The following is a 24833-nucleotide window of genomic DNA, read 5'->3' on the forward strand; positions in this document are numbered from 1 at the left end:
GATGGTACTTCATGGTCTAGTTGTGGATATGTCAGAGTAATGCTCCTCACTGGCAACATCGTTTTTTCTCTGTTTCCAAATGTACAGGGTAGCACTTGGTTAAAACTGCTGAGCTGTTTTGGGTGTTGAGCAGTTTAGAAAATGTCTGAAGTTTGGGTGGCAAATGTGCGGCTTTTTCTGAAGCCGGTGTCTTTTTGAGGCCTCATGATCTTGTATTACCGAGCACCTGGTGTCTCACTAACAAATGAGTCAAAATTTGTTCTTATGGGCTTTCTGGAAACAGGTTAAATCTGATTTCTTGTTTTGTTTTTTTATAACAAAACAACACAAAGCCTGTAGATACACCTTAAAAATAGGGCCTTTTTCTTAACAGAAATCATGTTTTTCTGTTACTATTAGATGCATTTACAGCTTGGGAAACTCACAGAAATAATGGCTGAGGAGCTGGTTGTTCAATTTCCTCTCACAGAAATTACTGGGTAGATGTTCATTACTCCATCCCAGCACTGTGCTTCCAACCTAATCAGAAGCAGAAGTGAGGATATGAAAGGACGTGCTAGAGAAAGCTCCAGTGCACTCCGTTATGCATTCTGCACACATGGGTCTATATTAGAAATGACTGGTATTTTGTTTGAGTAAATACATTAGGAGATATTTAAATTAAAATATATGTCACTTTCTTCCAATTTTCTTAATGTGAAAGGAGTTTTACTGAAAGAAGCCTTCAGGCCCATGGCTATCTTTTGATACGCTCAGCTTCCCAGGAGCTATTAGTTAGAGTGGAGATGCTTGCTCTGGCCCCATTGTGAGTGTTGGATACCTGAAATCAGACACCAAGGATGGTATTTAAATGTGGAAATGAGAATCCTCCAATCTTTCACACGTGCTAAGCTGCTACAACCCTCAGTGATCTCAGTGGGAGCTGTGACTGCTCAGCACTTTAGAAGTCACCCTGTTAGAAGGGAGGAGCCTAGAGGAGGAGATGTTGGACTGCCTTGATAGTGCTCCAGTGCACCCTGGAACCAGATGGAGTTGAGAGGGTGCGATGCTGCTCTTGTCTGCAGCACTGCTGAGCTGAGCTGATGGAAATCTATGGACCACTCCTCCTGCCTATCCCTGGCATTCTGAGAGTAGTTTGGCATCTGCTCGTCATGAATTTATATGTTGCCCTTGTTACCTAAAAACAGCATTTGTCAGTGTGCTGCCAGCTACAAGTGTATGCAAGCTGCTGGGCTCTGGGCAGAGTGGCACGTGGTGCCTTGCCTCATTTGCAGGGCATAATTCCATCGGACTGAATTGATCTCTGGATCCCTGAAATCCTTCTCCATCTGTTGTGATTACAAGGAGAATAGTGCTTTGCTGTGTATGACAAAGAAGATAGAGGCCTTTGTCCTGGTTTTATATCAATGAGTGGAAACATGATATTCCCCTTTGTTCAAAACAGAATTGTTCCTGAATGTCACGTGCATTAAGAATGTAACAAAGTGAAGGAGAAGAAAACAACAGAAGTACATTTATGCAGTTGTCTCTGTTTTACATTTCTGCTTTTCTCCACCACACGCCCAACTCTCATCCCTCCTTCAAAGAGGAATGAGTGCATATCCACAAAGGCTGGCTGCTTTGGTTGTTACGCAGTTGTCAGTATCAGTGTTCATGATACCTGCTTACCTGGTGAAGCTGTAAGGGATGTTAAGAACCCCAGCAAGTTTTGGAGGATTATTAAGTCATATGTCCAAATTCTTTGCTCTGAGGAGCATGCTGATTACGGTTAAGGGCTATAGAAGTGTACAAATAGAAGGTATTTCACATTTATTAGAAACAAGCTGTGCTACAGCAGGAACTCATTTTAAGCAATATAAATAAATTGAGATTTGAATGTTTTATTTATAGTATATATTTTTTTTTCAGAAGGAACATTTTCCTTCTGTTTAATTGTGCCTGAACCTCCTCCCTGATCTGAGTGCTGTCCCTCCAACAGTGGCTCTTGTGTCTCACTTGTCGCAGCACGAAAAAACTCATGGTTTTCTCAGTTTCTGTCTTCTAATCATTATTTTAAATAGACCCAACTGTACTTGGTATTTGTTTGATCTTGTCACCAGCCCTGTTTATTAGCTGATGGAACCAAGCCCTAGGCAGTATGAGCTCAAACAACAAAGGAGCTCGCATACCTATTTAGCCTCACCCAATCCTGTGCTTTACTACAAATTAAAATAGATAGGTTTCCTTTGTGAGTTAAGCAGCAGGTTCAACTCACATTCTTTTAGCCAGAATAATCATTTTCTTCAGAAAACTTTAAAAATATTCTTGTAAAAGGTTCAGACTTTTTTGTTCTCGTCTCTTTTAGGGACACATGAAGGAGGTTCAGGCACAGGAGGGAAAAGAAAAAGAAGCAGCTCAGGAGAAACAGGTAAACAGGAAATGGGGAAAAAAAACAACTAACAGGCCTTTTCAGAAGAAGCAGAGCAAGTACATAATGTTTGTTTCAAGCTACCTATAGAAATAGTAACATAAATGAAAATGGTTTTAAGCTACCAATCAGCACTCACCTCCATGTACACTGCTAAGGGTGCTGTGCAGAGTGGTAGGTGTTTTATAGAGATGCCAGTAGACAGACAGGCTTTTGATGACAAATCATGTTGTATGCAAGGTGAGAAACAGCACAAAGAACATTGTCCTTGATTGAGAACTGGGCTTACACCTCTGGGGCGGAGCAGAGGGGAAGTGGAACATGCCTTGCGCAGCACTGCCTGTCCTCGCTCCATCTGTGAGCAAAGCAGCACAAAGCTGGCTGGGGTGCTGCTGGCATGCAGGTGCCAGCATTGTGGTGCCCCTGTCTCTGTGAGTGCACTGACAGCACATACTCTGTGCAGACAGTGTGCTGCCTTTAGTGCTGCCAGGTGTAATTACAATGGGACATCAATAGCCAGTTCCAGCCACTGCCACCTTTACTCCTTTTTAATTATCTTGTGACCTTGGTGATTGCATTGTTTTATTTTTTTAGTTTATGTATCTATCAGAATAATGGAGTCTGAAAAATACATCCCAAGTACCAGGAGGTGTAGAAAAGTGACTTATTTCCCAAAACCAAATTTGTAAAGTGACTACAGGTAATTGTCCATCACAGCTTTTACAAGACTTAAAAGCAAGGAGGTTAATACTTAAAAGCTGCATAAGCTTTAGAATGAATTTGTAGGCCAATATACATACAGAAAGTGTATATACCGCAAACAGAAAAGCAATGTCATGCCACTAACAACTTCCTTTTTCCACAGCATGTAAAAAGATCTCAGATTTGAGCTGTGCTCTTAATGGTCTGCCTTGTGCTTCGCTTGCTGCCTGTGTTTAATCCTGCAGCTTTTCCTCCTTCTTCATAGTTTTGACTTTTGGAATTACAGTTTCACGTTTCATAATGACTAGTGATCCTAAGCGCAAACATTGTCAATTAATTTTAAAATAACAGAACATGGTCTACCTGACAATTAACACCTCTGTCTAATTATATTCCAAGATGAGGAATGTTTTCAGACCCAGAAATCTGTTCCCATTCTTAAGTCTACCACAAGTAGTTGAATGGGTGGGTCTCTAAAGAAGCCTGAGTCACTAAAATGGTTTTTCAGTGCAGATAAGTTACTCATGGTTTCTTCTACTCTGGTGCGTCCTCTGAAGGCGGAGATGAAAGACGTGATTCACTAGACTAAGGTAAGAGCTCCAAGAAACATGAAACTCAAAAAATATTGTTTCTTTAGCAAAATGCTGAGTGCTTTGTACTGGCTTTGTTAGTAATAATAGCATAAGTACGAAGTGGATTTTATTACACATAGTTATTAGGCATAAAACTTGAACAACAAAGAAATATCAGCATGTGTAAAGCTCTTCTTTCACAGAACTAAGAGTGCTCGTATGTTTGATAACTTTCTCCAACCCCTGTAATTATAATGTATGGAGAGTCCAAGGAGCCATCACTAGCACAGATCACAGAATCACAGTGGTTGGAAGGAACCTTCCAACCAAGAAAATTTTCCTCATGTTCAGATGGAGTGTCTCCTATGTTCCAGCTGGTGCCCATTGCCCCTTGTCCTGTTGCTGAGCACCAATGGAAAAAGCCCCATCCATTTGACACTCACACTTTAGATATTCATAAACCTTGTAAGATTCACTTTCAGTCTTTTCTCCTCCAGGAGATGCCACTCCCCTTAAATTGCCTGGTCATTGCACCACATAATTGAGGGCAGAAATGGATCATGTTCTCCTTCTGCTCGTGTACGTCATGCATAAGCTCACTCAGAAGCAAGGGATTATCTATAATGATTCTTTGTGCATTTATCTTTTGATAAAAAAATGTTATGTTACTTTCTTCAGCTCTCATTCCTTTCGACTCCTCAGTCATGTTCGCAATGTGTCTCACTGGCATGTGCTGAAAAGAGTCATTAGCACACACTGAAGGGTATCAAATGGGATGTTTGCAGCTGTCATTTCACTGGATTATCTTTGGCTGTTCCCCCAGTTCAGGCTAATTGTGTCTGTTGTCACTAGGCAGTCGGAGGACTATGCAGCAGGGGCCCAATGAAAGAATCTCCTCATCAGACTGTGCGTAGGGGTAGGAAACCTGTGGGAAATTAATGCTAAGGACATGAAAAGAGCAAGTAAGAACAGAGCTTTGTTCGCAGCTGAGTGACGTTTGATAACTAACAGAATTTGGCTTTTTGGTGAAGCTAATTCTCCATTCAGTTCAATTTCATTTAAAAAGAAAAATCCACAAATTCAAAACAATCTGACTGTGTCCCCTGGCCTGCCTCTGGCACGGCAAATATGGCTACAAGCAACTCCACATGGGCGCAGCACTGCAGCCCGCAGGTGGGGATGCCTGAGGCATTTCCTCAGATTCCCACTCAAGTGGCCAGGAGGTCCCTCTGAAGGAGGGAAATGTAGTGCCTGTGATCAGACTGTGCTCCTGACAGCATGGGGACATTCTGGGAGAGATTCCCTGCATCTGAAGTCGTCAGAAATACAACCAACAGCACGCACCGCGTGTCACAGCTGGGAGCCAGAGGGATGCCAGATGCCCTTCAGCCAGTCCTCTTTCTCCACCTCTGTTTTCTCTCAGCTGTTTACGGCAGAGACAAGGGTGTGTGGAAATAACCACGTGCCCCAAGGAATATATTTAGGGTGTTACACTCAAGGAGTAAAAATGCATGTAGACACCGGCTGCCTTGCTGCACTGTGTGCAGACATACACATTAGGAAAGCTGATGTGAAGTTTTACTGTGTCAGTAGTTGAGCACGTGAATATTTCATGGGGAATTGTTAGGTAAATATGCAAGAGTTTTTTGTTCTGGTACGAATTTGCCTTTACTCAGACATTGAATTCTGTGGACGAGAGGTTCAATATTTAATGCAGTGTGTGTAACCGTATGAACTGGTGCTTCTTAGAGAGTGGGTGCTTCTTTAAAATATGTCCTCAGTCTAATATAGCTTAAATGAAGTCAGTGGCACACAGGATGTGCTGCAGGTAGGAGAGCGATAACAGGAGTGTGGCTCTGCATACAACTTGCATTTTTTATATTATACTTTTCAGCTCTTCGAATTTTGTCTGCAAGAGGAGTTTGGTGCAATCAGTCACAGCTCCTACAGGAACACAGAAATTTGTTAACACTAAAAATCCCCCTTAAGATGGCATTCTGTACCTCTCCTCCTTCGCCTTCCTCCCTTGCCTGCCAGAATGAGAGTGTGTGTCAGGGCAGGGTCCTGCAGGGAGCAGCTTTGGCGTGAGGCTGGCAGGCACAGATGGCCGGCAAGCTGCAGCCCCAGTCCTCCTTGGCTGCTCGACCACACCGGATCCTCTGATGGGTCCTCAGCAGCCAGCAAGAGCGTGTTTGCTCCAAATCTTGGCTCCCTTGCTTTCCTCAGGCTGACAACAGGCACACTGCAGTCCCCCTCAAGCAAACCCTCCACTGTGCGCTGCAGGCTTGCAGCCTTGTGGTCACCATCACGGTGTCCTCCTCATCCCCATCTCTGAGCAGGCCTCACCCCTTGTGCCCATTCCCCACTTCTAGGTGCTGTCCCTCTTCAAAGCATGGCTCTCTAGGCTGATGTCTTGAGACCCCAGCTGTGACTGTGCCTGCTCTGAAACTGGGGCAATAGAGGAGTTTCTGAGCAGACTGTGTTCCAAGCTGCTCTGAGGATGGGCCTGCTGCAAGCAGACACTGTGGAGTGCAGTGCGGCTCCTATAAAACTCGTGACAACCCTGTGCACGTACATCTAGACTGCGGCTAGCACTGTGGTTGCCTGGACTACTTGGTTGCATTTCTTTCTTTCCTTATGACTTTTTTTTCCTCCCCTCTCTGCTTTGCACTTCTCTTCCCACCATGGTTCCCTTGCCCATGCTAGAAAAAGGAGGAATCCATGACAGTGGTACCAGAGCATCTTGTGAATATGACACAGTGCTAGACAGCTCAGACAGCACAATTATGTTGAAGGCAGTGGAACTGAGCCTTTTTATTCCATAGCTGAGATCCTGACTTCTATTTTCAAAAGATTAATTCTTTTTAGGTTTACAGAAGTCAGCCAATGTCTACTCCTTGCTGTTGCTTTTTCTTGTCAAAGCACTTACATTTCTGCGCTTCCAACAATCTTTTTATTGGGAACAGCAAAGGAGTTTTATAAGAATAATGCTCTTGTCTCTGATGCTCAATCAATCTAATTTTCAGCCGCTTCAAAGTTTGCCAAGCGCCACAGCTTAAAAATCCACACTTCAGCTTCTCACAGCGTGTGAGAGATACTGCCTGAATTTCTGGGCAGTCAGAGCTTGTGCTATCCTCAGGCAACATCAATTTGTCCATGACTGCAATGAGCCCATATTGCTCTCTGTGGTTTGATTCAGTTCCAGTGGCAAATTACAAGATTTAGGAGCAACTGAGAAAATATAGGTGGGAATTTCAAAAGTTCCTCCAGCACGTTCCAGCCCAGCTCCTCCCTTAGAACTCACAGCACTTGTGCTCCAGGTCAGCCAGTAACTATGGCTGTACGTAACGCTTTATTATATTTCTGCTATGGTTTGTTAGGAGAGCCCAGCAGGCATCCTTATTTCTGAACTGACTGCAAACTGCCCTTCCAAAAAGCCATGTGGGCCATCTCACCTGCAAACATACATATATGATATATATGATCTCTAAGGTCCCTTCCAACTCGCACGATACTGTGATACCGTGATACTGTGATATATGTTTACTTAATGTAGTGAAGTACTTACATCTGCTGCATTGTTTATTTGGTTATGTTTCTGACACTGACAAGGCAGGCCTTCGTGGTTCTTGGCCAAAGTACCTCAAACTATGAATCTGTGGCACAAACTGAATATGACCAATGAACAAATCTGAGTGCTCTGTGACCACAGCACCCACCAGAGCAATGCCAGTGCACACTGCTGCTGTGTGGCCATTCCTCGTGCATGATGCTTCCTTCCAAGGTCGTACCATGTGGTATTAAATTGAAAAAACAACAATACTTCGACAAAAAAACGCATTAAAAGAAGCAATCCTTAAAGTGTGTGCAATGAACATTTAAAAAATACAAGATGGTACTAAAACAGAACAAAATGTATGTGTTAGAAAGGAGACAAAAATGAGTTGCCACCCTGTAACAGAGTCCTGGAGAACTGAATTTCAACAAATGATTTTTTAATATAGAGGCTTCTCTGTATTTTTACGCTATGAGGTATAATAATATTGGTTAACATGTCAAAACAGCTTTTATTCTCTGTTTCTTATGACAGCACAGTTTGGAAAACTGAGATGGCATCATGATCCCCATTTATTTCACCAGGATGTTTCCTTTTTACACGTTGGCATTCAGTAACATTGCTCTTTTGTTTCTATTAGTTTCCTGTCAATGCTACTTTCTGTCTTAGACATTTCCAAACAGTGATATTTCAGTGTTTAGTTAGAAAATACTGTCAGGATGTACTTACTTGTATTTAAACACATTTCAGTGGGAAGAATTAAAAAAGAAAACCCCTGAAAACATACCTGTTGATTTGTGATTCTGTAAAACATCTTTTACCTCAGTTGTATGCCAGATTTGTCCCTTCAGCATTGCTTTTACAGGAACAGGAGAGAGTATGGCTCAAGATGCATTAAAGAATAGAGAAACAGCTGATATATTCTGTTATTACTCAAATGATGTGTACATTCTGGACACTGCAGAACCTGTACCTGTCCTTTTAGGGCTGAACGGATGAAACAGCTGTGGACTCCTACTTTGTAGTACCAGCCCTCAAAAGAAGCCAAAGCAAACACACTCCTATCTCACCATCACCTATCTGTGAAGTAGCTTCCCTCTTTACCTAGTTCCTTGGCAAAATATGATTTTGTCTGTTCCAGTATGGTCAAAAATACTACGTATAAGCAAATACAAGCCTGAAGGCTCCATAGTGACTGTACCACTTGCCTTTGTGTGCCTTCAGGTACTGCCCTGTGGACAAAGACTCCCTCAGCCCCCCTCCCCTTCCTGTGCTGGGTGTTTCTGAAGTGCTTCCATCTTGGGTGATTTTCTAAGTAATAGGTTTTGAGTGACTATGGGATGACTGCCAAGCAATATAAATCAAATTTTGCATACCTCATACCAATCCATACAATCACACACTGAACTGTTTCCATTCAGATCTTCATGTTGTTTCCGTATCTCTAGAAATATCCTGAGTCAAGATGCCAGCCCACCCCACACTCCAGAGGCTGGTCTGCTGAATGATGGCTGTATCTGCCCTGAGGACATTGTGAGCCCCACTCCCAATTATAAGCTGCAGATATAGCATCTCCTCCCTTATGTATTTCTGTCCATGGAAAGAAAACCAAGGAAGTATGAGGCCAGATGGGGTTGTGATGACTTTCCACTAGGTCTCTGAACAACCAGAGGACCAGATGTTCACTGTGAAGTACTCATACCACAAAGCAGAGGTTCCATGGACACTGAAGTGACCTTAGGAGCCAACATTTGGAAACAGCTTTTTGCCTGAAAAGCTAGTGAGCTTCCCACATCATTACTGCACTTCATGCAATGACATGGCCTAAAAGAACTTGGCAGAAGTTTTCACCTCTCGGGGAGGAGCTCTGGACATTCCTCTCCTTGAATCCCCTTCTAACCCTCTTTTTCCTTTTGTGAACCTTCCTCCTGGTTTAAACTCTCAGTTAAAAATAGAGATGTTATTAATGTGATGTTTTTTATTGCAGCTTCTTCCCATAAAGAACCCAGCTCTGGGGAAGTTGCTTGCACAGGTTGGTCTACCTTGGTTTTTTTTGTGTGCACTCAAGATACTCCAGTCTGGAAAATAACTTCTGAGCATGCAAAGGAGGTCACTTCATTAATACAATGGTTCACACCTGCTAACTGCAGTTAAAGAGATCTTCAAGTATTACTACTGAAACTGGCAGCAATTAATAGAACAAGTGATTCATCTCCAGAAGCCCAAACAGACAAATGGTCTCTCTGGCTGCCTTTATGCTTTTTAGTCAGCTCGCTGTTAAGGCACATTTCTTGCACAGCCGACTTGCATTCAACCTTTCTGCACTTTTGGTGGCTCATTACTGTATGTTTGGAAGTAGCTAGACCTGTGCTGGTACAAAAAGGCTGCTCAGCAACTTTTAGGAATGACAGAAATGTCTGCAGCACCCAGCTGGCTTGAGTCAGCTCATCCGTACCTTTCAAATATGCCTTCAGAGGTAAATAGAAACACCTGCCTATCTGGGTGGTGTCAAATGGTGCTAGGGAGAGGCTTGAAAACTGGGCCTTACTGAGTAAAATGGCTTTGGGATGGCATCCTAGTGGGTATGTTTGTATGTGAAGATGCCTTCTGAATGGAAAGGGCTGTCTGTAGAGTGGCATGACAACGCAGACAGAACTGTTGCTAAAGGCTGTGCTGAAGATCCAGGACATGGCATGTGCCACCTGCTTACTGAAACAAGAGGTATGTGAGGTGGGAGCCAGGCTGCTGAAATGCTGCTTAAAGCTGCTCTGAGCTTGGATCTTGTGATCCAAGAAGCTCAAACCTGAATTTTGATGACTTTTATAGCTTTATATATATGTAACCTGTAGCATTTCTGTGTGGAGCTGCTTGCAGTCCTATCCTAGTAAACTTGGTTTCTAATAACAGAGTAATTTTAAGGCTGTTATAGTAAATATAAGCAGTGAAGATCTTCCAGGTGACACGTAATGATTGCATTTTAAAAATAATCCGTGGATTAGAAAGAACACGTTAAATCAAACTCTTTGCAGTCATCTGAGAATCAATATCTTGATGCTTTTGAAATAACAAGGGCTGATGTTCTGGCAAACCTTTCCTTCCCTGATCCTTGTTTCTTAGGCTAGCTTTACCTTGTCATGATTGTAGCCTATGCTAAGAGGCTAATCAATAGCTGGGTGAAACAGACTGGAAGATCTCTGGAGCAGCCTGTAATGCTACTAATCTCTTAGAATAAAGACCCAATTTTGAAGATGTATACTGCTTGAATAACTGTTTGTTCCAAAATGTTACTCTGCATTTCCATCATTTGAATGATTCCCCTCCTATTCTCAAGTTCTTCACCAGGCAACACTACTGTGCTTTATAAATAAGAGCGCATAACAGACAGTGATTTTATCCTCATGGTTGCTTATGAGGAGTTCATTTTCTATCAGGTTCAAAGCAGTTCTGGGTAGGTAAAAGCTTTGTGCTTCAGATTCACTTTTTCTTTTTGCCACTGAATTTTTTCATCTATATCAAGTCATTATCCCTCTCCAGTTCTTTCCAGACATCTCCTTCGCTAGCTGCTTCTTTGTACTTCAGTCAATGGGAGCTTCATCAGCTCAAGCACGTTAGGAATTAAGCTGAGAGCAAGTGTGCTATGAAAATTCCCATTATTTTCTGAGATGAGCATCCATCAGAAAAAAACACACACAAAGATGGAAAGGAGTCAAGTGTATGCTGGGTAAAACAAGGAGACAAGCAAGTGTGGGAGTGAGAGGGGAAGATTTGTTAAACTTGCATTCAACTCCGTGGAAAGAGAATGCTGCCAAGACAGTCTGTATCTGAAATCAGCATACAGTGCTTTGGGATGGTGATCGTCAGTCTGCTATTTCCCATTTTGTTTAATTTTTAATCCAAATTGTGTGCTAAAAATAGGGAGCATTTTGGAGTTGAAAAGATGTGAGTAGCAGAAGGAGGAAAAAACAGAACATAGAGGAGGAATGCTGCTGTAGCTGAAACAGCCCTGTTGGGATTTCTAGCTCTGTATGTCAGTCAGTTGTGGTTACAGAATGCAGACTTACCTTATCTGGGCCATGGTGGCAGGGAGACACTGTGGTAGTCCCTCTGTAAAATAAATGATAAGTCATATCCTGTGAACACAGAGGGATGGTTGCATTCCTCTTTGGACAACCATAACTGGAATATGTTATGGAATATGGGCAACAATTCACCCATCCTGTTCCTAACGAAGTAATATTACTACAGCTACTACCATTCCTTTTTTATGTGTCTGAAGAGCTTTGTACTGCTATTTGTTAATAGTGGGAGGTTTTTATAGAAGTGCTGGAGCCTCCTGTTTTCAGTTAGCATTGCTTCAGCATGGCTAGTTTGTCCAGGATGGGAAAGCCAAGAGATGTTTATCTGGATTGTGAAACCTTTATGTTTATGCATTAGCCTCCTCTCCAGAGGAGACTGTGGAATATCTTGCCTGAAGTCCCAATTCAGAATCTTTTCTGAAGAGGCCCCTTAAAAAGCAGAGCAATCTCCTGTAGGCTAAGCAAGGAAAATCAGCTGGAGGAGTTAAAAAGAAAAAGCAGAGGAAACCTAATCTCATCTTTGAACAGATGTGCCTCCCAAGTCTGCAAAGTCCTGTAGCATGAGTGTATGCATGTGGTGCAGGAAGCACTGATTTCAGCAGCATTCAGAGGTTCTGCTGCCTCTTCTGACTTCCATGCGGTATGTTGAGCTGTTGCCTTTGGCTTTCCACAGAGCGGCAGATTCTGGGTGACAGCAGTGCACAACAGGAAACTTCCAGAAATTCAGATTTGGTTTGGGTCCAGGATGCACAGAATTTTGTGATCTGCATCATAATCTCAAATTCCTGCCGAATTTTAGAGGACCTTTCTTTAAAGGTGTGTGGGAACTGTTGAGTCACGGCCTGAACCACTGATTGAGTGCCTGGGGAAAGGACTGCATCAGCCCTGGAAGCACAGGTGAAGGCAATTCAGCTCTGTAACCATAGGGGGTGCAGCCTGGCTGTACCTCTCTTAGACCTCATTTAAGGGCTGACTGCCACTGGGGAAGGATCTCTTCCTGGAGATCCCTCATCCTTGGTGAAACTTTCCCCTGAGAACCTGGAATCTTCTGATAGGAGTGGGCAGTCCCTTTCCTTTATAGCACCTTTCTATCGTGCTGGTCCTTCAGTCTTAACATCTTTGTTGTAACGCCTTTCCCATCGTGTTGATCCATCCAATTGCTACAAAAGGCTAAAATGCATGAATCTATATAGCGTTCAACTTTACATTATTTGGAAAATTGCTAAGCCCCTCCCCCCCCCCCCCTTTCTGGAGGATGGGAGATGTGAAGCTTACTTAAGTTTCTCCAGCTGTGCCCACCTAGAAGAATCATACCTTGGCAAAACCACTTCCTCCTTGGAAAATGCTGGCTTGTTTAACTAGAGCTCAAGATATTTTAAAGTCATATTCCACGTGTTTTGTTTTCTACCACTTTTAAGTCTAATAACCAGTTTTTGTTGAGAGTAACCAGGGAAAACAAAAGGGATTTAAGTGCTTAAGTCAGTGGACCGTAGCTTTCTGATTTATGATGACAGTGATAGAAATTAGCTACTAAGAGGCTTCCAGATACACCACCTGATGTCTGCTTTCAGATCCTGCTTAACTCTTTAAAAATCTAGCCCCATGAATGTTAGAACTGAGTGGAGTAAGCCCTCTGTTGCACTGTCAGTTGAGGAATTGGCTTTCTTCTCCCAGAGTGCTTAGAAAAGTGGGCTGTAGGTTTCTTTTATATATGTATTTTTTTCCTTCCTTAATGCGCTTTGGAAGCGACAGCAATTTTGGAGTTACAATCAGCTGTAAGTACCCTGGGCTCAATAAGGATGCTTTCTTCCTGAGAGGAAGGGATCCAGCTGAGCACTGAGCCGGGTGGGGCTCCAGAAGGCAGTGGACTGTGTCCAGCCCTGGTGTGATGGACTGCTGGTTCCTGAGCTGCAGCGTGCACTACAAACCTGATGTGATTATGCCCTTATCATGTTCTGAAATTCATGTACATCTTTATAGCTGAATTGGTTCCCAAACGTGACAGTCTCTCTTGTCTTCTGTCACTGCTGAGTAAAAGACATTGGGGACAACTGGAAGCAAATTACTGGTATGGCTGTAACTGAGCAGTCAGCCACAAGCTGAGCTTAAAGCTGTTCCAACTGCAACCAGAAGCAGCTCTGTGGAGGTGTGTGTTTGGACCATACTGCGTGTTGTCTCTGTAAAAGAGGATAGCAGGGCTAAGTGTGCTCTGTCTGTTCTCCTTGGCATCCCTGCAGCTTGACTTCTCTTGCAGGTGGGTGCTGGAAAACTTAAACCTTCCGGGGCTTCAGCCCTTGTAGGTGGGAGGAAGTTAAAAGAAGACGACTCTTGCATCTTTCACTGAAAGAATTCCCCAGTCAGGTCTTAAGTTCACCACAAGCAGTGGAAAACTAGCCTGCTGTGAAGGAGCACCTGGAGCAACTGCTCCTCGCAGAGTCAGAACTAACTCCTGATATCCTGATGACACCTCAGGATGGCAATCCTTTAACACTCACAGAGTGGTTTTTATCTTCTAAGCATTATGAATATTAGCTAATAAATCCTCACAAAGCCTGAGGGAGTTACAGAGGTATTGTTATAAGCTGGGGCCAGCAAAGCATTTCGGTTGTCGTTGTGCCTCATGCTGTGGCTACTGCTGGCATGGCTGGGGCAGAGATTAAAATGTTACAACTAAAAAGCACTCTCCTTTTGTCCTCCAACAATTGACAGTTCCGTGAGGCTCTCCACTAAGCAGGAGGACCTGGGATGCAAAACCAAGTGGGGCTGTGTCCGCCCAGCCTAGAGCAGTGCTGCCAGCTGCAGCCACTACCTGCTACCCAGTGGCTCCCAAGCTACACGTGGGGAGTTGGGGCACTGCTGAGCATCTAGTGGGGCTGCACAGTGCAGTGCCCAGAAACCCAGTGCCAGTTCCTGCTTTGTCTGCACACCCCGGCAGAAGTAGCTCTGTAGGAGTGGCACATGCTGCAATTGCAGTACAGAAACTGCAGCCCTTTCTTGCTGTGTCTTCCAGAGCCCTATTAGCAGGGGTGAAGCAGCAGCCTTGGAACATCTTGCTGCTCAGATAGAAAGGAAATATGCTCCTCTTTAGCATAGATAAGGGCCATCTGTGCATGGCTGAAGTGAGATAACATTTAGGATCCTCCCAGGATATTAAGGCTGCACTTTTCTTTGGAGTCTCGTGCTGTTCAGGCTCATGGCAGTGCTCCCTTTGAACTCTCTGTGGTTTGTAGTTCTCACCGCTTGCTCAAAATGAATCAGAATGCAATGGTTCATCTAATATTATGGCTCAGGGAGAGTGTATGTAACAGTACCTGTGCTGATAGGAGCCAGTTGGTGTCTGGACATCACAGGCCTCTACATGGTGCTCCCAAAGGAGCACATGTATTTTGCTAAATCCTTCCATCAATAAAACTTATGCTACCTGCTTCTAGATGGTAAGTTGCATATGGGGAACTGTTTTTTCTGTGGATGATGATCAAAACAGGACACAGTACTTTCTGGATTTGTTACCAGGGCTGAGACAAAGCACTGGGAGCATGGGGACCTGCATGGAAGTAGCTATAACAGATATGGTTTTTGAAACACAACTCAATCTGGCTGCAAGGCATCATTTTTCTGCACCATTGAAAGCCAGGCTATCTGTCCTAAGGACTGTCTGTTTTAGCCAGTGTGTCTCAATCCTATTTATGGTTTCCCTGATATCTTACCTAAATCTCTCAAATTGTCACTGTTGCAATTACATCATTGTCCATTACCTCTCTGCAATTACTTCCTGTCCAATCTGTCACAGATATTGAAATTACTTTATTTCCTTTCTCTTTGCAACAATCTGGATCCACTGAAAGGATGCTGTTGTGTCCCCACTCAGACTTTCTTTCAGTTTAAGCAGCCCCAGTGTATTCAGCTGAAATTTCTGGCTGGCTGATCTTGCTTGTTCCTCCCATCTGGTGTATCCCTGATTGTTCTGTATCCACCTCAGGGTGTACTGGAGATATTGCCTCACTGTATTGAAGCAAGCAAGATTACCTCATGTGTTTTACCCCGTGAGAGATTTCTGTTTTCTGGGTGTGTCAGTGCTTACTGGGGGCCTGGGAGAGGCATGGACCCATGTGTCAAGGGGGAGACAGTGCTTTCCATCCTGCAACAGAGATTCAGAAAACACTTCTCATCCCAGTTTGAGTTCTTACCTCTTTCACTATATTGAGTGTAGCAGTAAAGGAGATTTCACTGTTAAGAGATCTCTTCTACCTTCTCAGTTGAGTAATGCCAAAAAGCATGGTGGTACTACAGCTGTACTACAAAGCTTGTTCCAAAACCCAGGACTCCACCAAGTGAAGCAGATGTATTGTAATGAGTGAGTCATGATGAACTGTAGAAAAAGGGGAGCTCAGGATATTTGGCTGAAAGACTGAAGGTCACATACAGGTCAGTAGGAGACTGAATTATAAGATCTTAACATTTGCTCCTTCAGAAAGCAAATAATGTAAGTCCAGTTGAAAGATGAGTCAGTAGCCTTTTGCAGAAAGACAAAATAAACTGAACAGTGAGATTCAGGTATGCAGAAGTTGTAACCAACCCTGAACCTTGCCAAAGGGAGCCGTGTTGGTGAGTGGCTTGAATCTGGCCAATCTTTATTTCCAAGTGAAAGCAAAGGTATGTTTTGACAGAGAGAATGTGGGGAGAGGAAAAAAACAAAGAAGTGGAGATTGTACAGAGAGAGAGAAAAGTGTCCTGTTTTTGTCTGGAATGAGATAATTTTCTTCCTAGTAGCTAATTAACTCTATCCTTGCTGAAACCAGGGCACACAGGCTGCTTAATTAAAAGCAAAGTGATGAGTGATGACCAGAAAACTTAGTATTCTGGGAAAAACAGGGGATCTTGACAAGATAGGGGAACTTCAAAGTGTGAAGTCTTTATGCTGTTTTTCCAGTGCTTTCCAAAGAGACTCTGATGAACATCTCTCTTTACTCTTGTTGCTCTGTGTTGCAGGACGTGAATGTATTTTTAGTAGCGTAAAACCCTGTGGAAGGGAAGGTGATTTTGTTTTAGATGATTGGCCAGTCCCTGCTGCTCAAGGTCTTAAATTGCTCATGTATGTGTGCACGAAGATTTCTTGTATGCGCCTGTACCTGCCAGGGACAGTGGATGCTGACTATGGAGCCTTCACTGTTTCTTGTTTGGCAGTGATAAGCTCCCTTCGGTACATCCTTGCACAGTCTCTAGGGATACTGCCATGGTGTAAAGCTCCGGCCTCAAATCTTGCTCAGTCCTTGCTACAAGGATTACAAAGGGATTGCTCCCCTTTGGCTTTGTTTTCCCATTCTGAAGAGATTATCCACTTTCCTTCTGTAGGACAAGAGGAGAATTATGGCAAAAGAGTTTGATATATCCTTTCTCCCACTTTCCTGATATGAAAGCACAGGACATCTGTGGGAGAGTTATCTCTAGTGGGGGCCTTGATGGAGAGTACCAACCAGTCTTCGTGTAAAGACACTCTGCACTCCTCAGCACTTATCTGCAATCTGCATCCTTGCTAATCAACAGGGGATATTCTTTTAAACCTTGCTCTCTTGTTTCTTTTGGTGCTGTGGTGCAGGTGTTTCTGTTTATGTCAGACAGATTAATCTTAATGCCACAAATGCCTGCATAGTTAATGCCCTCAGCCCAGACCTTGCAGCTTGAGAGATGTGCCTCCAGACCTGCCCCCCCCCCCCCCCCCCCCAACCCAGCTGAGGATGGAGGGAGCAGCCTGGTACAACCCAGGTACATCTCTCAGTTAGGAATACATTATTGCTGTCAGAGTACATGTTGTCTGCTCTTTAACCAGACAAGACTGGATAAAAAAGGTATATGGATGGTTGATACAAGCAAGACAAGGGTAAAAAATGTTGGTAGGGTAGCAGTGAAAGTTGTTACTAAAGAAAAGAGCTGTAGAGAGAAAATTACCAGTCTGCTTTATCAATCAGGATCTCAAGCTGTTTCACCACTTCCTAGTCCAGGAAACTGGCTTCCTTAACACCTCCCCCCCGACCAGGAGTGCACTGGGGCTGCCTAGAGCTGCTCCCCCAGGCAGGGGGGTGATCCCCTTTTCTTGATAGCCAGGAATCTTATGTTAAGGATGTGGTGGTAAAATGTCATAAGTTGCAATAATTGAGGGGAACAAAGACACTTTACTGTCACTTCATTAGAACTGCACTATCCTTTCTATGCTGAGCTTTTTAAAGACCAGAAATGATTTGACCGTTAGATAAAGCATCCATCTCCGTGTATCTGTACAGTTAATTTAAGGGTGACACTCTTAGCCAGGTCCCATCAGGAGGAAAAGGATAATACACTATTAAAGTTGCAATTACTGTATTAGGCTCAAAATGTAAATCCATATACCAGCTGTTATAATCTAGCAAAGAAGGAGGGGGACGTCTGGCAAATAGTTCTTGTGGGCTTTTATATAGCTATTCATAACAGTGAAATTAAATGAATACATGTGTATGTGTGTACAGCTAGATTTATAGACTCTCTTTAAAATGTAAGCACTTCAGGTCCCGCTGAAGTAGCGGAAAACAGGCTGGGATTGTTCCACCTGCATAAACCGGCCTTCAGCTTCCCAGTGTTCAGATATGCTTTGCAATGCCAGAGGGACTCACCTGTGCCTCAAGCTCAGCTGTTTCTTGGGGCAGGTGTGGGAATTCAGAGGGTTGACCTTTGGAGCACTGTGTAGCAGAAAGGAAGCTAATGCTGCAAGAGTGTTTCCTTTGGCAGGTGCTACCCCTTTCTCTGTGCCAGGACCCCTCTGTGAACCAGAGCCTTCAGGGCAGCAGTACTGGCTGCAGCACAAAGCCGTGCTTAGTAGCTGTGATTTCTTTTTTTTTCATGCATTTTCTCCCCTTTAGATATTCTTGGCTAGGTCTCTAGCAACCTACTGCAGCTTTGCTATGGCTTTGCTCTGCTTGCTTCAGCAGAGCTTTGTCGGTTTGGAGTAGCTGAGGGCGTAACCCTCACTCCAGAGAGATGAAATACCTTGTTCAGACACCAGTACCTGATTGGAGCTGGGGAACAGCACATACGTGGAATGTTCGCATTAAGAGCTTCTCTTCATGTGCCGCCTGCTACCAGAACAGTCTGGAGATCTGCAGGAGGTGCCCTTCAGTAGCTGAAATGGCACAACTGCTTTTTCAGTGTTGAAAAACATTTCTGAGCTCACTGAGCACAGTCCAGGAGTACATATATCGTGTTCTAGAAGGAACCACCCTACCACCCTGCCTTTGGGTACCCTGTGATTTAATCTCCTTTAGTTTTCAACTTTCCCTCTTGCTGAAACTGTTCTGTTACCAGCCTTTGCTTTTTCATATAAATACAGTTTATTTCAGGTTTTTCGAAGTCATCCTGCATGATATTCCTCCCCTTTGCTGCACTGTGAGACTTCCTAAATTTGTGACATCAAAAGACTTTATTAATATAAATTCATATTAATAAGTAATATCAATGTAACTTCTTTTTTGCACATGCCTCTAATGAAATTGTCATACAAAAGCAGACCATGGACAGTACTGTTTGTCCCTCCTTGTGTGGAAAGCTCTGTTGATGTGGTCCTTCCTTTTCCATCAAAGCCTGCTGTCCTGTTTCTCTGGCCTCATCACTGTCTACTGCGTAGCTGTGCTGTGACTTGCACAGGCTGATTTAAATGGTAAATTCCCCCATGACACTATTGTAAATGCTTTGCCAAAGTCCAAATAACTATGATTTTCTTTTCTCATGTTTTCCCTTTGGGGACAAATAGCAGGTAACTTTTGGTAAGCTCAGACTACATTTTTTCCCCACATATGTTTTAAAAAAAATCATCCTAGAGAAAGTATGTGCAACTGCCCAGGTAACTTTTCATTTCCCCAGTGTAGATGTTACCTGTGTTGTTCTCCAGGGAGCCCGTGCCCCTTTATGGTGGCATTCAGCATCCTGGTTGCTCAGAACTGGGAGGGAGCTCATCCCCTGCTTGTCCGTTCATCCTCATCTAAACACATAGCACTTCCACTTTCTCTTCCATTATCCACCCCTTAAATATAGCCTATCCTTCATTAAATTCAGTATCGCTCTTATTACAGAAAACAGAAGTACCCATTTATATTTGGAGCCATATTTGATTCTCTCTGTTCTTTACATCATTCCCATCAGTGCCACGTTTTCTCCTATTTCTCCTTCTATTTGTATAAGTTAGGAGACATTTGTTGTTTTAATTTCCTTTGCAATCCTACACTTTCAGCATTTGCCACTCTATTTCTGCACTGTCTGAGCTCCAAGTCAGTTTTCCTATCTGATGCTTCTCCCTTTCCATGTCATATAAGTGCTCAGATTGCTTGGAATTAAAGTTATTAATATGGCTTTGTTTTAAAATATAAGATGCTTTGTGGCATGAGGCATGTCCCATATGCACTGGCCCCATCTTTTGGTGGTAGTGGCACTGCAAGTGAGGTCATTTCCACTACTTGGAGTGGGAGAGAGGAAGCCAGAGCTTGGCAATGCTTTAGGTTTTTGCCAGGAGATAAATAGGTCAATATATTTCAGGACTGCACTGGCAACCTGGTATGTCTGATCTCTCTGTGAGTAATAGCCATTTTGAAGTGATTATTCATCCTGTTAGATCTGAAGCATTTCTCTAGAAGTGTTGTTTTTCTAACTTACGTGAAGGTTTCTTTGATCTGAATGTCAGGTCCTTTATAAATTGAAGTCCTTGAGTTATTTGGTCAACTTATTTTCACTAGTTGTTTCCTGGTAGTTCAATAAATAGTAGTTGATCTATTTTTGTTGAGTCTTTGATTTAATTTTAAGTGAGCCAGCCCATGCTTGCTCATTGCAGGATTCTCGTCTATGATTAGCTCTTGCATGATGTATTTTCTGCTTACTGAAACCAGGTCTTAAACGCAGTTCTCTCTATCGGCTGCTTGGTGAAGAGATATGATGCTCTCATTGAGCACCTGGACCATAATACTGCATTTATTCTGCAGTGTAGGCATTGGACGTGATGTTGCTATGAATGCATTATAGAACCAAAGCCTTTCTGGACGCTGTTCCCCAGTTGCTTGAAAGTTCAGTAGAACCAACTTTTACTGTCCTTCCTTGGAATTATTCTGGCTTGAACAGATTTGCCTTCAGCCTTTACTGCCTTGTCTTTGCTTTATAACCTATCGCGTTGTGGTGCTGTAACATCTGTCTGCCAAGATAATCTTTATTTCTATCTTTCCTGAACAGCATGTACCTTTCAAGGATTTGCAGAGCACAGGTAAATGGAGCAGCTTTTAGGACAGTGCCTTTCAAGTTCTTTATTCTGCCCTAGTGGAGACTGAGTAGCCATTTCTCCAGCTTTTCTTAACCTTATTTCCTGCCTTAGGCCGGCAGGGAATAGAGGCATGTACTTTCACACTAATCACATGGAGTTTCTCATGCTGAATTTTACTGTGGGATTCCAAGAAAAATAATATTTCTTTTTAAAAAATTTAAAGGCTTGCTTTCCAAATATGTGCTTTAAAAAAAAGGCAGTAAAATCTTCCCCTGGAAACCTGTTTGTCTTGTCTGAGGAACAGGTATTTCAGGGTCTTCATTAGCAATATCTGAGCTCTACAAATGCCATTCTAGTGTTAGCCCTCCCATGCTGGATGAAGCCAGTGCTCTTAGCATGTTCACCACATATCTTCCCTGTCTGAGACGTGCCAGAGTCAGCAACCTCCTTGGGTTTTCTCCATCCTTTATTGTGTATTCCACTACCCATCTGCTGTGAATCACTCATAAACCTAGCCTAATCATGACTAATATGCGAAGAACTAATTTGCTGTTCACAAGATGAGATGAATTAGGTTGAATAATGAAGGCACTGATGCTACTAACTTGATTTGATTTGTATGTGTTTAGACATATTTAAAGTCAATGGAGAAGTATTTGCAACTTGCAAAGCTCAAATGTTTCCTGGTTATTATCTTCCCTTTTGTAATAATCAAATTCATTTGCAACTAACCACAACAAAACAACCCAGTAACAAAAGACGTATACCATATTGGCAGTTGAAATGGTCATTTGACTTCCAATGGGAGCCTGTTGGCAGGTAGGTCCTCAGCAGTCCTCATTTTCAGATCTACTTGTTTATGCAATCTGTATGATTTACACAGAGAAGAGTCTGCTACAGCTTCTGCAAGTAAACTAGATGCTACATTAGATAGCCAACTTTCCTAGAGCTGTTAGCCATATAAATACAAGATAAATTGTTTTCCTTGTGTTAGGAAATCAAGGTGAGCCTGCTAAAAATAATAACGATATATCAATATCTTAAGTTTTCTATTAATCTCCATTTACCTGCAGCTCTTCCAGCTGAGGGCAGAGTGGGTTGACCAGCTCAATGAAGTAACATTTCTAACCTCCCAATTCAAAAGGGTACATGACCATATTGTGTATTGTAAAGTAACGTTTCTTGAACCAAGAACTTGATGTCAGTCATGTTTTTCAGTTGCAGAAGCCTGTTGTTTATTGCAGCAGCACATTTTGTGTAAGTTCCTTCCTGATTTATGGTGATTCACATTGATAGACTTCTAGTCTATGACACTGCCATCACAAATGGTAATTTACAGCAGCTCTAGCTCTGCTCTTTCAGAGCTGGCTTTCAAGGACTGGAGCCAAGAGCTATTCACCAGAAGTAAATCTGGGAGGAAGTTCACTTACTATGAATATTAATTAATGTTTATATACTGCGGTTTATTTTGTTATGCAGTGATTTAATTCAGACCATCCAGAATAGTGCTGTATGGCTGAAGAGAATCAGTAGCCATGTGCTCAATTCATTGCAGAGATAAACCTGCTTCCATTCATTTTCTTTTATGGCATAACCTGAAAACAAGCTTTCGTCAGCGTGGCAGAAAGGGGAGTGTGTAAGGCGGTGACAAGTGGTGCTTCTCTGTTCTCCATAATTATGCAATAAAGAGAGGATGTTCAGATTCACCTCCAAGCCCTTCCCCCGTGTTGCTCTTCTCATGTGAGAGTTAACCTCTTCACTTTGCTGCTTTCTTCTTATTCAGAGTAATCATCTCCTCGTGGAGATGCTAGTGGAAGTGATTGAGACAAAGGGGTGTAGCATCATCTTGATGCTGAAGAGCTTTCAGAGGAGGTAAGTGTGTGACTTCCCAGCAGAGCAAGAGAAGAATACACAGCTGAAAAATCTTCCTTCATTTCTAAGAAAAACAGGAATGGCCGGGTCATTGCTGGTTGCTGACATGTTTGTATTTCTTTGTGTTGCATGTTTTATATCTCACAATCAAAAGCCAGTATTTACTGCGCTATGCTCTCAAAAGGTCTCATCTCAAAATACTCTCACACCAAAATCTGAGATAAGAATAAAATCCCCAATGGAGGCTATTAGCCCCAGCAATTTTATTTTATTTTTTCTGACATCAGCTCTTCCTTGCCTTGAAGTATGACCCCAAAGCCCTGAGCTCTCCACTAAGGAGGCTGAGTGTGGGAGCCAGCCAGCTGGGCCTGCTGGGTCCAAGCCCTCTTCGTAAGAGGGAGAGACGGCTGTGGCTTCAGTCTCTGGGCTGCCTCCTTCCTTCTGGCTGCAGAGCACAGCAGTGGCCTCTCAGAAAGCTGCTGCTGGTACCCACCCTTGCCCAGTGGGCACACCAGGCTAGGGAGACCCTTTCACACATCGTGCATGTACGGTATAGCAGATAAGCCATAAATAGTTTGTGCCTATTTATAAGTACCTCAACAGTGTTGCATACCCTTGTAATGGAGGAAAAAAAACAACAACAGCCTTATTCCATTAAATTAGATGTTAGGAATAATAGCTGGACCTTTAAGGTTAAGGGAATTCGATCCATTCAGGTGGCACAGAACAGCCTTCAGTGCATTACACAGCCTAAGGAGAGAGCAGAGTGTTGCCCACTGTATTTACTATCATGTTTGTTTTGGGAGCTAAATTATTCTTACTAATTCTGCTAGCAGTGTAATACGCTGTCTCAGTAATGGAAAGCATATGAAAGCAAGCAGATGGCGAGAGCAGAAAAAACCCAAGCATGTCCTGATAATGTAGTAAGCAAGTTCATTTTTTTGGCATTAGGCTTTCATAACCAAGGCATGGTGATAACAAGTACAGACACATTTTTAAAGCGCAGTTCATCAGAAAATACAGCCAGTTTCATTGCAGAGCAATGGAAGATTACTTTGAGACTTTTATTTAGATAAAAGCTAGATGTGAATGTTGTTGAATTAGACCCATCATTTATTATTGCTGGCAGATGAGTGACAGCAGATACTGGTCAGAGTGATGCCATCACAGTCCTGTGATCTCTCATATCTTCATGAATGTAGAGTTTCTCGCCCATTCATTTGCAAATATGTAGCTGCCCTGGACTTCAGAAAAACAGCAGGTGCTTTGACACAGGGTGTTATTGCAGTGGGCAGTATTGGAAATTCCAAGTATTTTATTTCAGTCTCTGGTTGGAAGTTGTGAAGTTCAAGGTTTCTGCTTCTTAAATATCTGCGTATCTACAGCATGTGTGGATCCCACCTGCCTTTGTCCCCATTCAGTGCGAGGAGGGCAGTGCCTGGGGAGTGCTCTGTGCTCAGCACGTCTGGAGAAGAGCGGCCATGCCTTGCTGCTGAAGCAAACAGTCCTGGCATGGAGGGTTTTTTCTGGGAGGGGGAAGAGGAGGGGCGGAACCAGCCTGACAACCACCAACCCACCACCAGGCCGGATTAAGGTTCTTCAGAGAAGGGATGCATTATTTTTTGTTATGATTTCAGTTTGAAGCAATGCAGCTGCATCTTTGTGTGACGTCTCAAGTGGCTCCAGCCATGCACCGTGACATGTGGCTGCAAGCAAGGCCCTGCCTTCAGCTTCCAGGAGTTTGGTTCACAGGGAATAAGGAAGGAGGAGCTGCCAATGCTGCTGTGTGGGGAGCAAGTGCCAGTTCAGAGAGTGAACAGAACTGAGTAGTGATCTCTTTCATAGGGAAGGGGGTGAGGAGAGATAGCCCCCTTTCTCATGGAACCATGTAATTGGTTACAATGCTTGTTTTTTCATCATTCAATAGCACAGCATGTTAAGTGATGCAAGTGGTTTTGTTTTGTTTTTTTTAATATTTCATATGCATCTGGTTCATTCCTGATTTGAAGAAACAAAGGCAAGAAGGGCTTTCTGATTGCTTGCTCCCTCTGAGGGCCTTGTTCTTGCTGCTTCCTGAGGAAAGTTGTCTCCCTTTATCTTTTTTTAGCAATGGATGCTGATTTAACCTCCCAGGAGATAGAGTTTTTTCTTCTGGGTTGCTTTTGGTGTCTCCAGGAAGTGGCAGGTGGTACTGCTCAGGAGATGCCTTTGATGGCCCCACGTCCTCTCTGTTTCATTACCCAGGCAGGAGGTGGGGACTGCTGTTGCACCTTGTTCCCATCTGTTCTCTGCTCCCAAGGCTGTGCCACCCATCTCATTTCTGTGGCTTCCTCTTGTGTGACCTGGGGACAGATGTAGAAGCCAAGTGACACAGGGATGC

At 43.2% G+C, this 24833-nt stretch overlaps 1 protein-coding gene across 1 annotated transcript in view; it reads left to right on the top strand.

The window, feature by feature from the left end:
* Window positions 1-2373: 2373 nt before the first annotated feature.
* Window positions 2374-24833, top strand: part of FOXN3 (forkhead box N3) — a 210225-nt gene continuing 187765 nt past the window's right edge. The window contains exons 1-2 of the mRNA XM_072338318.1: window positions 2374-2407; window positions 3667-3699. The gene's annotated coding sequence lies outside the window, so the exon portion shown is untranslated. The remainder of the gene's footprint in view (window positions 2408-3666; window positions 3700-24833) is intronic.

Source organism: Excalfactoria chinensis, chromosome 5 (assembly GCF_039878825.1).
Source record: "Excalfactoria chinensis isolate bCotChi1 chromosome 5, bCotChi1.hap2, whole genome shotgun sequence".
Taxonomy (NCBI): Eukaryota; Metazoa; Chordata; class Aves; order Galliformes; family Phasianidae; genus Excalfactoria; species Excalfactoria chinensis.